The sequence below is a fragment of the Herpailurus yagouaroundi genome, unplaced genomic scaffold (assembly GCF_014898765.1).
Source record: "Herpailurus yagouaroundi ecotype Mexico unplaced genomic scaffold, PumYag 250, whole genome shotgun sequence".
In the NCBI taxonomy this organism is placed as follows: Eukaryota; Metazoa; Chordata; class Mammalia; order Carnivora; family Felidae; genus Herpailurus; species Herpailurus yagouaroundi.
The window spans coordinates 17,601,492-17,617,364 of NW_024412467.1; the positions used below are offsets into that span (position 1 = coordinate 17,601,492).

Consider the following 15,873-nt stretch of genomic DNA (forward strand, 5'->3'; position numbering starts at 1 on the left):
ACTTCCCTGTTAAGAATTCTTCTGCTGTGTCCCAAAGATTTTGGAATGTTGTGTTTCCATCTTCATTTGTCTGAAAATATTTTTTTTATTTCTTCTTTGATTCTTTTATCGACCCATTGATTGTTTAGTAATATGTTCTTCTCTACACTTGTTTGTGGGGCTTTCTTCCAGTTTTTTTCTAGTAATTGATTTTTCATTTTATGCCATTGTGGTTGGAAAAGATATTTGATATGGTTTCAATTTTCTTGAATTTCTTGAGACTTGTTTTGTGGCCTGACATGTGGTCTACTCTGGAGAATATTCCATGTGTATTTTTTTTTAATGTGTATTCTGCTGTTTTGGGGTGGAATTCTCTGTATATATTAAGTCCATCTTGTCTAATATGTTGGTTAAGGTCACTGTTTCCTCATTTATTTTATATTTTGATAATGTATCCATTGACATAAGTGGGATATTAAAGTTTCCTACTGTCATTGCTATCTGATTCTCCCTTCATTTCTATTAATATTTGATTTTTATGTCTAGATGCTCTTATTTTGGGTGCATAAGTGTTTGCAAAAGTGATATCCTCTTGTTGGATTGACTCCTTTATCTGATGTAATGTGCTTCTTTGTCTGTTGTTATGGTCTTTGTTTTAAAAGACTCTTCTCAGGGGTATTAGAAATACCCAGCAAAAAACAAAATAGAACCCTGGACTGAGGTAAAACTTCTTGGAATAAACATAAATTTATTAGGTCAGAAACTAAGGAGTAAAGAAGAAAATTCAGATACAATTGGCGGAGGGCACCAGACAGATATCAGAAAATACTGGATGCTTGGCTATATGGAGAGACAATATTTTTTAATACTCTGCACCAACAACAGGATACAAAATCAGAGAGGAGTACAAAAGAAGAACCAAATTCTAGAAAAAAAATCTAGCTTGACCCACTTCTATGCTCTACACAGGAATCTCTTCTTTGAAGTATAGAGGTACCCAGCTCAGTCCAATATGAACAGAAAAGAATTAAATATTATTTAATGTAATATTAAATTAAATATTATTATATTAAATATTAAATATTAATTTAATATTAAATAAATGTGTAGACTAAATAACCTTAAAGAAATAAATACATATATAGTGAAAGATGAGAACAAAAAGACCACATAAAAGAATTATAAATAAAAGTAATAGGTTTAGAAATGAAGACTCAATGGAAACTAATATAAAAGTAGAGAGACGACTCAAGAAGCAATGTTAGGAAAAGAGAAAGAAAAAAAAATAGAACTAAAAAAAGTAAACAAAGAGATTAAAAATAATTTGAGATAGACATAGGACAAAGAAGACCTAGCATGAGTATAATTGGAGGTCCTGTTGAAGAAAATCAAAACCATGGGATTAACAAATACTAAAATTACAATCCAAGAAAACTTTCTTCTTCATAAGAAATTTGAATCCATATATTGAAATCTACAATGTGTACCTGGAAATTGATGCAAGATAGTTATATGTTAATACACAATAAGAAGCTAGATATTTTTATCGAATTTGGAAAGACTACTTAATTATGGTAACCATAGATGATAACATGTACACTATTTAACTTTAAATTTCTCAAAATTCCAGAAAATAGCTTGTCTATTTGAACATAAACCCATAGGTAATACCTCTTGAATAAGTAATTACCTCTCATCATCTATCCTGCCAAAATAGCCACGTCTGTCATTGTGATAATGATGGCAAATCATACTGATTTGAAGATCTGTGTTGGTAGTTACCTGTATCTTTGATTAATTAAAATTGCTATCCAATAAATAATCACTTAACATTGTAAGTGATGGTAATTAATGATGGGGGAGGGAGGGAAGATAACCAAAGTTTTGTCATAGAAAATGTTGAAAGCTACTCACCTTGTGCTGTTCTTTCAGTGTATAAACAAGGAAATCAAATTTAAAGAAGATAAGTAATTTGCCCGAGATAAAACAGCCAGACCGTACCAGGCTTCAAATAAAAAGTTTAGTCTTTTAATTTTCAGGTCATGTTTTGTGCTACTAGGAGCATGCATAAAATTAAAGTTATTCATTTTATTTAAGAGTAAATATCATAGTGTGGGAAATTAAAAAATCATAGTTCTTTTTGGAATATGATCTTCACAACCGTTATGTATAAATAATAGAGCCCTCTGAATCAAAAGATAATTTTAAAAATAATAATAGTCAGTGTAGTAAAGAATACTATAATATTATGGATTTATCAAAATCTACATGTTGTCACAGCTTCCTGGGCCCACAGCTACCTTATAGTTAAGTATGGCCAAGTGCCTGATTTCGAGCCAATGCAACGTGACAGAAGTGATCTGTACTGCTTCCAAGCTGGGCTATAAAAACCTCCCATAAGCTGCACTCTAAGAAGGAAGAAAACGTTCTAGGAGCAGATGAGACCAAACTTTGCTTATTTTTTTTTTATGTTTTTATTAATATTTGTGAGAGAGAGTACAAGCTGGGGAGGGGCAGAGAGAGAGGGAGACACAGAATCTGAAGCAAGCTCCAGGCTCAAACCCACAAACTGTGAGATCATGACCTGAGCCGAAGTCAGATGCTTAACCGACTAAGCCACCCAGGCACCCCAAACTTTGCTTGTTTTTGATTTTTAGTATCAATAAAGATAATGAGAGAAAAAAAAATAAAACAATTAAACCTCCCATAAACAAATCTGCATTCTCCCTTCCATATCTGCTGGCTAAGTGTCAGTGCCTTGAAAAGTATATATTTAAAACAACAGAGTATTGCTACTTTGGACTGCTAGATGAATTTATAAAGCAGAACCCACAGCCCCTCCAACTATTGGATTTTACATGAGCAAAAACCAAACATCTTGTTAGATTAAGTCATTTATATTTCAAGGTTTACCTGCTACTATAATTAGTGTTATCTTACATAGAAATTTCAGTCAGAGTGGGTAGTAACAAAAAATATAAAATCTGTGTTACTGGCAGAAGAAAACTAGGAAACTAATATCAGAAGCTAGGCAAGTGAATTATCAAGTTAGGCAGTGGGAAAATATTCAGTTACAATGATGCTGATGATATTTGGAGAGGCAAACCACACACCTTCCTAGCCTGTGGCTCTAGCAGAAGAGATTGGAAAACAGAATTACATTAGCATGCATTAGATACTAGTAACTTTATGTGGCAAGCTATTAGAAGAAGAAATGACCACAGAAAACACTTGCAACTAATTTGGCCATCTAATAAAGAATTGGCAGTCTTTGCATATTAAAAGATTAAAGTAGGAGTGCCTGGCTGACTCAGTAGATCATCCTTAGGATTGAGAGTTCAAGTCCCACGTTGGGCATAGAGTTGACTTAAAAGTAAATAAAAATAAACAAGAGATTAAAGAAAAGCATTAAATATTTTACAAATATATATAAATGTATAAATATATAAAAATATATTGAGAAATCTTTTATAAATATATATATATATGTATATAGTATGAGTGTGTGTGTATGTATGTATACATAGAGAGAGAGAGAGTAGAAAGGAAGCCTCCAAAAATTTAAATCTTTGAAAATTTGGGTATGCTTATCTCAAAGATTAGATTCCAAAGATTAGAGAATAAGATTTTTTTTAATTGAATCATTAAGGATCTGATAATATAATTATGTGACAAAGTTTAGATTGAGCTGGGCCCTCAACCCAAGGCTGATGTCCCTAAGGTAAATGTCATTGACCAGAGAAAAAAAAATTGTGATGAAAAAGAAAATAAATTAATTGGATTTAAGAATTATGTCTAACAAAGAATTGTAGCTGTGAGTACCAGCATATTGAACTAACTACAAGCAAAGAGAGGAAAGTCTTAGTAACTTTAAAGGAAGTTATATTGCCAAAACAGCTATGAGTTAAAACTTAAAAGTCTTTGGCTGATTAGTTTTCTATTCATTTGTTTATTAGTTTATTGATGTGGTTTTTGGAAAAATACCCTGAAATCCTTTGAAATTTAAGAGTTAATGTTTATTTAGACATATCACCTATACGACAAATTCTTGATGTAAATGATTTTGAATTTCCTATTGGCCAAAATATGTATCATATATTTTTTACTGTAAATCCATATAAATGATGTCTATTTGTGAATTTGTATCTTTAAACCTTTTTTCCTTTGCCCCCACCTGCAAAGCAGAAACATTGCTAGACATAAAAATATTCATGATGGGAATATTATTATTATTATTGGATTTGTTTTCTTCTCTTGGTGACGTTTGAAGTTTAAGCCTAGACATAGGCTCCTTTCCTTCTCTGAATGATCATGTCTGATGAAATAGCAAAAACAGAAAATATACTTTCTTTTTAAAGCCCTTGGCGGAGAATTAAAACAACTCTTAACCCACCCAATTCATACAGACAGGAAGTACGCAGCAAAAAACTCTGGAGCCCTCAACTCCCACTACAAATGTGGCCATGTCACGTCATGGACCAGCGAGAAGCCCCAGATGGCAGAACCAGAGACCACAGAGGACAAGGAAGTTCCTCTCCGAAAGCAAAACTGAGTTCTAAGCAAGGAATGTCACTCACAGCCAGGACTTCATAACAGCTGTCCAAAAGGATTTCATCATTACCGTGGACGGCAATTACTACGTATAATGCAATTTTCTGTTTTCTGAATGGGCTATTTATTACAGTCATCCTGTCTCTATTCCACCGTGCACATTGGCTAAAGACACACATTGGAGGAGACAGAAACCTTGCAACTAATTTAGCCATCTAATAAATCATTTGCAATCTTTATAGATTAAATGATTCAAGCAAAACATGAAATAGATAGATAGATAGATAGATAATGTCTAAACGGTATCTAATTCAGGAATTTCCAAGTCTTAAGATCTGTAATATTTTCACATCCTCCTTAGTGAAAGGCTTTATAATCAAGGTCTTCATTAAACTACTTTAGGCTACTTTCCTTGTCTCTGCCTATAACCTCTTTACCCACCAATGATATTTGTCCAAAGACTTCCTAATGTCCTTCCAGGTCCCACAATTCAGTATAAATAAAAGGAATCCTGTAGCTGAAGAAATAGTCCACTGTGTTAGTTTATGTCAGCCCCTGCCCTGCCCTTACCCCCTTACCCCCTCCAAGCAGACCCTGAGATAAAGATTTGAGTCCTCAGGGTTTATTTGGAAGGTGAACCCAGGAGATACTGTGAGAGAAAGGGGAAGTGAGAAAAGGAAGGGAAGGAAGACGATAAAAGGTGCTTTATCAAGTAATTTGCCCTTGAATGGCTACAGTCTTATGGCCTTAGGAAACTGTAAGAGATCCTCCAGAATGTGCACCTCACTGCCATCCCATCCATGGAGGAGAGAATTCCTCTGGGTCTCACTGAGGACGCTCCTTCATGGCAGCATCTTCCCAGTACTCTGAGGCTGTTGCATGCCCAGGCAGAGCAGATTCCATGGGCCAGAGAATGCCCTCAGGCAAAGGGAAGCAGTTGCCAGCAACTGGAAGCCAAACCAAATTAATACATAACTGGTGAGGGGCAAGGTGATGGTAATCTCATCTATACTAAGGAAAAGTTATTATGTTATGAGTTGTTTTGGAAGCTGGATATTTAGTCTATTTTGGATATACAGCATGATGCTACTTTGCTAATATTTTGGTAGAAAGAAACTATTCTTCATTTTATCTGAATCGTGAAAGGCAAAGTCTTCTGGGAATAAGTCCTAGATAGAAGGCTAACTGAAAATATTTTCTGAGTACCACCAGGAATGCTGATAGGAAAGTAGCTTCAGATCCTTTAAGCTTAGCTGCTTCTCACTTACTCTGTGTGTTCTTTCCCTGCCAAATTCCATAGTGAATAGAGCAAACATTGAACATTCAGTCTGAGTGAGAAGACTTTGGGATTGCAAGCCACCAAGTCGGGGGAGTTCTTGCCCCTGCAGCTTAACAGTAACAGATATATTCCATTTACCCCTTCAGTTAAATTCTCCACCCTCCTCTGCTGCAGGAAGCCAGCCTGTAAAGAGTATACCAATGAGCTGTCTTGCCCTCTGGCTTCTGCGTGAGTTCAACCACTAGAGACCTGGCAGGAGATTAGAGGGAGAGAAGAGAGTGGGAACAGAGTATTCATAATCCCTTAACTCCCTCTCTGTGGGTCACTGTGGGTTGCTGGTTCCTCCCCATAAAGATCATGGCTCTTCACAAGGTGGTCCCTCCACAAGACTCTCCTTCCAGGTAATTTACCTCTTCAGATCTATAGGTGAAAATTGGCTCTGAGTGACTAGTGTTGGGGTACTTCTCCTTGATGGTTCTCCTATATCCCACCTACATTTTCACAAATGGCCCCTTTATTAAATACTCCTTGAAATATTCTTTGGAATGAATCATCTATTTCCTGCTGGGACATCAACTGATACATTATTCTAACCTATACCATCTGGTTTTGTTTTTCTGTAATAAAACATCACATCATGATGGCATTCTTCCTGAACCACTGTGGTTTCCACTACATTCAACCTTGCCAAAATCAAGGAAGAGACTGGGAGATCTAAATTCCACTGTCATCTCAACATTATTTATGCAATAGAACTCTTTCCGCAGACAATGATGTCTTTATATCTGAGAGAGCAAGTGTTCCATCCAAATTGCATATCTATTGCTCCATTGACCAACCCCAACCTATTTTTTAAATGCAGTACTGATTCTTTAGTACTTTAGGGAAGGTTTCTAATGTAAGATCTTTGATATTATTTCTTCTTCCCCATGTTACTCCCTCAACTCTACCCCAGGTTGAGTCTGTTTTTGTTTTACGTGTGGAAAGGACAATTTTCATAAAAGTCATATTTGTTGAGAATTGATTAGTAATTCCAAATACTGGATATTAGTAGGAGGTAAGGACTGACATGCTTCAAGTGTTATAAATCAATTCATTAAGTCAAGGTAAGAATTGAACAGATTATTTAACTACTTGGAACCAGGGAAGACTTGTTTTATCCCACACTTAAGTGTTCAACAACATCACCTAAGGAAAATTATAAAAGGATCTCAAATATATGTATTACAATTTCAAAAAGAAACAGAAACTAGTAAATTAGAGATTATCATCTATGGAATATGTTCAAACACACTGTTTAACAAGCCTATATTTAAAATTATTATAAGTGAAAGTAATTTTGCCATTACAGGTAATTTATGTTGTATGCAAATTAGACTTACCAAATCATCTTATAGAATTCTAGTCCAAGTTTGTTAAAGACAAATGGACATTTTTTTTTCTCCTACTGAAAATTACCATTTTGTTTTTCCCTCCTGAGCATTGCTTCTTTACCCTTGAATGCCACTATTTACATAGTGTTTCACAATTTAAAATCCTTTTCACATACAATGCTGGTTCATCTAACAGTCCTTTGAGCATCTAATGGCAATAATGAGCACTCTGTCTAGAGTTCTGTTCATGGGCCTATATACATATACTACTGCACTGCAATTATGGAAAGTTCATTGATTTCCTAAAATCCATGCAATGGTGAATAACTCCTGTAATTTATAAGTTAATCCTCACAACACTTCTATGAGATAGGTTTTGTTATTCCCATTTTTCAACTGAAAAGATTAAGCTACAAAGAACTAAATGATTCGCCCAAGCGAGGCAGAAGAATTTGGTGTTGAACTCAAACCTAGCACTATATCAAATGTGCTCCCCTTTGTCCCATGATGCCCTCCTACTTCGGTTAGTGTGGGTCATCACCTATATTCCACTATAAAGCATTTTATGTCAATAAGGTAGAATCAATATTTATTGAATGAGAATTCCAGGATATCTAAAGTTTTCTGAATAAGTTACGGGCTAATAATCTCATCTGATCTTCAAATGATAACTCCATTTTTATTTTAGATTCAATTGAATTTCTGGTCTATAAAGCATTTTCAGTTTATCTTATGGTGTTATAGAAAGTTAAAAGGCAATATCTATGCCCCAAATATAGATTTGGCTCATTATTTCAACAGTGTTTCCTCTCCTCTGTTTGCCTCTCAGCATTTATGCCCAACCTACCACCTTGGACTCTGGACCCACTGCCTGGACCTACTGATACCCAAGTGTCGGTGTGGGGAAGAGAATGACGAAGATACTTGAATACACATAAGAAGACCTGATTCTAATGCATTTTGCCACTTAGCAGGTGAATTACCTTAAGTAAACCACTTATTTTCTCTGAGTAATAATTTCCTTACCTGAAAATGAGGATGATATTGTCCACATCTATGTCTCAGGGCATAGAAAGTATCCAACAAGATATACTGCCTGAGAAAGCACTTCAGAAATGTTTAAAGCAGCATACACTTAGGTTGCTGTTATTAGAGTCAGCAAAGATGCCTCCATCAGCAAAACCAGCATTAAATTTTTTAAAAGTAAGAATAGTGAGATTATTCATCCATTAAATTACTCACTGCAAATGTCCAGCCATCACTATTATGTTCTACATGTTGATGCTGCTTCATTATAAGAAACTGACTACATTGAGCTCACTCATCCAGCCAACTTTGCAGAAGAGCTTGTGTCCTGGTTCCCAAATTGAACATAAACCAACACATGAGTCACTTAACAAACTCAGTGACCTTGCATGATGCAGGGATTTATCTAGTGAAATTGTATGGTAGATTTACTGTCTGGTATTAAATTACTATTTCATTATAAATAGCACCAACCTAATTGTCTTTAAAAAGTAATCTTCAGTAACATCTTTAAATAAAGAGGGATCAATTACTTCTCAATATATGTGGGATTTTTAAAGATATTGTTGCATAACCTGTTTGGTAGATTTCTCAGAATTTTTCAATGCAGTAAAGGCTTATTTTACCAACTTTCTTGCGTCCTAATGGTTGAGTGAACAACACTGCAGTATGTCTTTCAACACACGGATTAAGCCCTTCTGTAAATGAAGCCAGTAGAATGATATCACTTGAGTACAAAACATGCAAGGCAAATATAAACTATGAGTAAAAATCAAAAGGAGTCAGAGAAGACCCATAAGCAACTGTTTTCCAGGACTATAAAATCCAGTTAGGGAAACTGGCTCTGAAAAAGCCGAAAAAAATAATGAAATTCCTAGTGTTTTACAGATCTTTTTAAAGAAGAAATTAAGCTCAAATGCAATTCCTTGAAAAGGCAAGTTTTATTACATGATGGCTAACCTATGACTCTACCACAAACAATAACTGCAGTCACTTCAGTGACTTTTTACATTTCATAGTCAGGTTCTCTTAGGTTGCAAATCTGTAGCAATTAAAATGTCCATGAATAAAACAACTGAGGATAGTAATCTCAGGCTTCAAACATGCGTATACAAAGTTTTCTCATTTTATATTTTCTTTAGCAACTCATTACTATCATGCACCCCAGTCAGTCTCATGGTCAAATTCAGGATTAATCAGTCAGTGCAGTGTTTTCTCCAGCTATGACTAACCTGAAGGTTTTCTTTACTCATTCATTATCCCATGGTTAAATGTTGAGACATTCACACCTTATCTTCTTTCTCGCCATTGGTATCTAGTATTGCAATCTCCCCATTCCCACCGGGTCTTGGATCATTACTCCATGCAAGTCACCTTGCATCCTTGAAGCCCCTGCTGAGAGGCTCCTTCATGTCTACCAGCTGTCTCTCCACTACCAGTATGCCCCTCGAAAGAGGGAGCGGAGAGAAAGAATGTTATGTAAAATGTAATGTTGATGTATAGACTTTAGAAATGACTCCTACTCTAAAGGTGCTTGCAATCCAAAGAAAGCATTAACTTAAAAGTTCTCTGTTTTTCTGAGTGGCCACACCAAACTTTACCCACTTGAGTATGGGCTTTGGATTCAGATGGCTGGGATCAAACCCAAGCCCTACCTGTGGAAGAGTTTCTGGTTTTACTTTGGATATCCCATCAACGCAACAAATTGAACAGTAGCCCCCTCATAAGGTTGCTTCACAGATAATAGATCTAAAAATAATTAAAACATTGTCTAATAATCTCTAAAGAAGTCATCTCCAGTCTCATCATCATTATATCTCCTTCTTTCCATTCCCTCTTTCACCCACTCCTACTCATAGAAATGTGTCTGGGTTGATGGCTCCAGTGAAAAAACAGCAGAGCTAACACTGAGTTAAATAAGTGGGACACCACGTTGGTCAGGAGAAGACATTTTTACCAGATCCCACGTACTGTTCACAATCCTGTCATGTTTGCCTATGAGTGTATAGCATTCTTTATTGCTCTGCAAAAAAATTTTCCCCAAATTCCTAAAATATATTCTTTCAATGTGAACACAGAAGGCTAACATTTGGATCCAGTCATTAAAATCTATTTAATTTTATGACCAGAAGCCGGGGTGGGATATTTGAAGTAAGAAAGGAATGCATGAATTCTGTCAGCTTTCATCTGTTTCCTTTCCTAAAAGTATCCAATTGTAAATCCAAAGAACTAGTTCTTCCTAAGTCGTGGAGTGAAAAAGCTCCAAAGATTAAATCAATCCAGAATCACCTCATGGGTAACTAGCCCAGTATGTTAATTACAGGATTCTTTGTTGCTTTTTTTTTTTTTTTTTTTTTTTATTGTGGGTAAGAGTTCTTGATGCAATATTTTTGGTTAATTGAAGATTTTCTTTAAAACTATGCAAGACAGCCAGCAAATAGTGCATTTATGTATGTAATAGAAATGGTTGTAATATATCATTAAGGCACTCCAGGGCATGTTTTATTGGTTCATTAATACAGTACATGCCTTAGGTGTATTCAACCACTCGGGGCCTATATTAATGGACCAATAAAATATACCCGGGAGTGCCTTAATGCCACCCTAATATGGCTAAGTTTAAATTAATTTTTTCAGGCTTATCTTTTTAAAAATCATTTTTCCCCACTTGGGAAGATAGATTCCTTTACAGGGGGAAAAGTTCATGGTGACAGAATAAGAAGAAGCAGGATAATGAAAATCTTTTTTGTTCCATCAGTTTTCTAAAATGTTTCATCCTTTCAGATCCATTTCTAATCGTCTGCATTCTACATCCAGTGTCTTCCCACATCTTCCATGGAAATCAATAATCTTATGGCTAAGATCAGGGAGATAACAACTATTCTTGGAAGTAACAGATCAATGTGCCAGCAAATGTCATATCTAGCTATAAAAGCCAATCACCTTTCAATATTCTACCTGACCAGGACAAATGCTTACACTGATTTAAGGACCAGCTTTTCATCTACCTCCTGTCACCTTGTGTAATCAAGCAATCATGCTTCCCTACAAAAAGAAAAATATTCTTCCCAATCATCCACATTATACTTCTCTTTCAGCTTTACAAAAGTTCTTGATTTCCACTTTGGTTCACTGAGGAATCTTCTTTAAGAAGAGAAATGTGTAGAAGAAAGAAAAAAGCATTGAATCCAGTTGAATGAAAATCTTGGTCTTACCATCTACTTGTTCTGATACTTATCTGGAAGCTTCTAGGTCCTCCTCAGCAAAATGTGTACAATAATGTCTATCTCATAGGAATAGAATGAATGTTAAATGAGAGAATTCATGTAAAACACTTGTTATAATGCCTGGCATGTAGCAACTACTGGATAAGTGTTAGGTTTTATTAACCTGTGAAATGCTATGGAAGAGACCAAGGTGAATGCAACAGTTGAACAGCATGAACTTCCTAAAGAAATGCTGAAAAGTTGAGTATCCTGTCTATGAAAAGCAGATCTCCCTCACTCCTTCCTGTTTTTCTTTTCCTATTACTAGTGAGATACATATCTTTAAAGGTTACTTAAAAAACAAACAGAGTGTAATCCAGGACTTATAAATGCCATAAGTAAGGCCTACTCTGTGGGGGTGGGGTAATGGAAAATCTGTCACCATCTTCAAAGAGGTTATCCGTTACTTGGAATAACCATATAATATGGAAGAACATAAAATAACAATACAAGATTGATCAATTGTAGGTGCCACCTAAGTTTTAATTCATTTTTGGACATAATGGAAGAAAGCTCTGTACACAGGATTGATCAGAAAAGGAGTCAGCCGGCCAGTAGGATCTATACAGGCCCGTTTGCTTAGTGAAGAAGGAAGTAAACATTGAAACCGGCCATGGTGAATTCAGAAGGCAGAGGTGGAAATATTCCACAGTGGGGAATGAAACAAAGGCATGTGTAACATTGAAACCGGCCATGGTGAATTCAGAAGGGAGAGGTAGAAATATTCCACAGTGGGGAATGAAACAAAAACCAGCGAGTTTTTGAGGAATGACCTTTGGGGCACTAGCAGGAGATGCAGTAGGCTGGGTGGTGTGGAGAACTCTGCCTTTCAGGTGATGATGGAAAACCAGTGTAGGGGTTTGGATCAGGAAATGTCCTGAAATAAAAGCAGTATTTTTTAAGTAGTCGAATTACCAGTCTGTCTGGAAAGTGGAGTAGAGAGAAATGATACCAGAGGCACCAATTGAGGGAATATTATTCTATACTATGTTTGAATTCGGAGGGACCTGTACAAGTTGCTGAAGGGAAGACTGAAGACTGTGAATGCAAAAAAAAAAATGTTCGTGATGAGCATTTGATTGTGGTATGCAAGAGAGAGGAAAGGTAAAAGAACAACTGAGAGGCTGAAGAAATGGGAGTGTTAAATAACTATTTGCTCCATTCGATTTCTTATATTCCATTTGCTCCATTTAAAATAATTTTCCAAGTACTTGTTCTATGAGCTTCACATACTCTTGAGTAAGAATAAAACAGGATGAATGGCAAAATAGAGCCAATGTCATTATTAGGAAATACAGTGAAAAGGTACAGGGGCGCCTGGGTGGCTCAGTCGGTTAAGCATCCGACTTTAGCTTAGGTCATAATCTCGTGGTTTTCGAGTTCAAGCCCCGCGTCAGGCTCTGTGCTGACAGCTCAGAGCCTGGAGCCTGCTTCAGATTCTGTGTCTCCCTCTCTCGCTGCCCCTTCCCTGCTCATGCTCTGTCTCTCTTTCTCTCTCAAAAATAAACATTAAAAAAAATTTTTTAAAAAGTACTTACCCCGACAAAGGTGTGTCAGTCAAGTGCATTAATTTTATGTCTGAAGAAAACCACTTTGTCAATGATCACAGCACAAAGTATGGCAAAACTTGAACACGTCATTGAAATGTTTCTGTCATTTCAAGTCATGCCATGCTTCATGCATTTCCTTCATTTTGCCAAAATGAGTCCCTTCCTCTGTGCTCTGTCTTCTCCTTTCTGCTTACCTAAATAATATTTACTCTCAAAGGCCCACTTTATCCAAGAAACTTTCCCTAACTACTCAAACAGTCACTGAGCCCCCTCTCCCTCCTTGAAGTCCTAGAGCCCTTGCTGAATTAGCCACTTAAATTAGCACTTAATTATGTATGTCTGCAACACACAAGTCTGTGTCACTCTCAGGGTGATTGTGCTATAAAATACTGTATCCCCACTTATTAATTCAAGTAAAATATTAATTTCTTAGTTCAAAGTTACATGTTATTATAAGCATTAACTGTAACTGTCATGGAAATAGGAAAGGTGTCATTTATTTTTATATTTTTGCCAAAATTACATGAAAGAAACTTTTCATAAATACCTTATGGCTTATTGGGACGTTTACACAATTATTTGAACAGTTAAGAAAATACATACCTTTTTGTTCAAACATCTGCCCCAACTCAAAGATGACAAGGCCAGGGGGGTCTCATTGACAGTTCACAGGGGCGTGTGTTCCAGACAGCCATAGTGAGGTGAGCCGGGCATGAGGGTAACGAAGGTCTGCCCATCTGAGGTTGTACAGAGAAAGAAAACCCAGAACGTTAGGAGAAGCCAAAATCCATTAAGGAAAGCAATGAGTAAAAGCCAGAGAGAACAAAATCTGAATGTGGAAGCCAAAGAGCCAGAGGCAGATCAAAGCTGGGGTGTATTGCCAAGAGTGAGAGCTGGAATTAGTGAGAAACCCAGTGATAGCGTATCAGCTCTGGTGTTGAAAATTTCAAGCAATTGCTTAAAAATAGCTTGGAGCATCTGAGATAGACTTAATCATACTGAGTAAAGGATACTTTTCTAATATTTCTTGACACTTTCTAAATCTGTTTTTTAATGTGTTTGTATTTGGGGGGACCCAGCCTCATGGGTTAATCATGAATTTTAATAATTTGCCCCAAATTCAAATTTTCGAAATGCAGAGTTTCTATGTGTCCTATGTATAAGTTAAAGTTTTTCACTACCTGTACAAATGTAAAAAAACGACATGTCACCTACAGACGTTGAAGCTGACAACATATTTTAGTAATCAGCGCACGCGATTCATTCTTAACTGAAACCTATCAGATTGGAAGACAGGAATTTTATAGATTTCCAGGCACATGGCTCAGATTTAATTATCAACTAAGAATCTCCAAGTAAATTCCAGTTTTGCAAATAGCTATTTAAGACTATCTCATAGAACCTGAAAATTTCCCCCAGTCATCTCTATAACTTAGGCTCAAAAAGTAGATTTGTCACAGATGGTCTTTTACACTACCATGGAAATAATTGTTCCAATCTTTCTGGAAGGCAATTTGGCAGTTCATATTAAAAGCTTGCAAATGTCCTTATCCTTTGACAGCGAAATCCTGTTGTGCTGTTTGTGAATTTTTCCCAAAGAAACAGTTACGAATGTGTACAAATATGTCTCCACAATGATATTCATTGCATCAGTGTTAATAATAGCTAAAACAACCAAAAACTCAAAGGTATAAAATAGGAGTGTGGTGAAGTAAACTATGAAAAATCCGTATAATGAAACTAATTAGCAGAAACAAAATTGTTGTGGAAGAACATTTAATGAATACAGATGCAAGTTACAAACAGTGTACAATGGCTGATCCTCTGAGAATTAATGAAAGAGAAAGAACAAGTTGGCTCAAGCTATTAATATTTTTTCTCTCTCATTGTTTTTAGAAAAGTTGAGTTCCTTCAAAGGTGCCACATGATCTGGTTCTGACCTGCTGTTCCAGCTTTGTCTCTGCCACCTTCCTTTTTGCTCACCACTCCCCAGGCATTTGGGCCTCTGGGAACTTGCCAATGGCCTTCCATCCTCAGGGCCTGGCCACTCACAGTTCTTTCCATCTAGAATGTTCTTCTCCCATTCACCACTCCCACCCTCTTACCCAGGCTCTGCTCAAACTTCAGACTGAAACACATTGTCACAATATTCACCCCTTCCCCTAGTCTACAATAGGTCCCCATGTCATGCATCCTAAGAGAACCTTGGACTCTGTTTTCATAGCATTGGAGTCTGTTGCAATCATGGAATCCTTTTGTGACTCTCTGTTTAATATCTGTTATCTCTGATATTCTATAAACTCTATAAAGGCACAAAATATGTATTGTACATATTAGGTACTCAAATTGTTACAGAGCATAGGATAAATGGATAAAATTATGAGTATTATTTATTTTCCTCTCTTGTCATTATAAGTTTTTGTAGCAAGCGTGCATAATTTCTGTAATAAAAAAACAAAAAATCTAATTATAAAAAAAGTTGATATGAAATATTCTAAAATTAAAGAAAATTAAGTTTGGGAATTTACTCAAATTATTCAGGTTATATCAACACCCCAATTTGCTTGCTAATATAAACTAGACCGTGACTTTGAAATCAGGGTTTTACATGTTGGAAACCTCGTCACACATTTTAAACTTGAATTTGACTTCATATTTTTTATTGTTGCTTGTTGAAAGGATTTGTTTTATTTTGTTTTGTTTTGGTTTGTTTTATTAATTTATTTTCAAGTTAGTTAACATACAATGTAGTCTTGGCTTCAGGAGTAGAACGCAGTGATTCATCTCCTACATAAGACCCCAGCAGACATCCCCCCAAAAATGCCCTTCTTAATGCCTGTCACCCGTTT

At 36.1% G+C, this 15,873-nt stretch overlaps 1 long non-coding RNA gene across 2 annotated transcripts in view; it reads right to left on the reverse strand.

The window, feature by feature from the left end:
* Positions 1–15,310, reverse strand: part of LOC121020572 (uncharacterized) — a 34,300-nt gene extending 18,990 nt beyond the window's left edge. Inside the window, exons 1-3 of one of the 2 annotated variants that reach the window (XR_005786199.1) lie at positions 14,965–15,310; positions 13,628–13,761; positions 11,943–12,351 (exon numbers count right to left, since the gene is read on the reverse strand). This is a non-coding gene — a long non-coding RNA (uncharacterized LOC121020572). Of the gene's footprint in view, positions 1–11,942; positions 12,352–13,627; positions 13,762–14,964 lie in introns of those variants that run through there. The other variant, XR_005786198.1, reaches the window with a different exon arrangement.
* Positions 15,311–15,873: the final 563 nt, after the last annotated feature.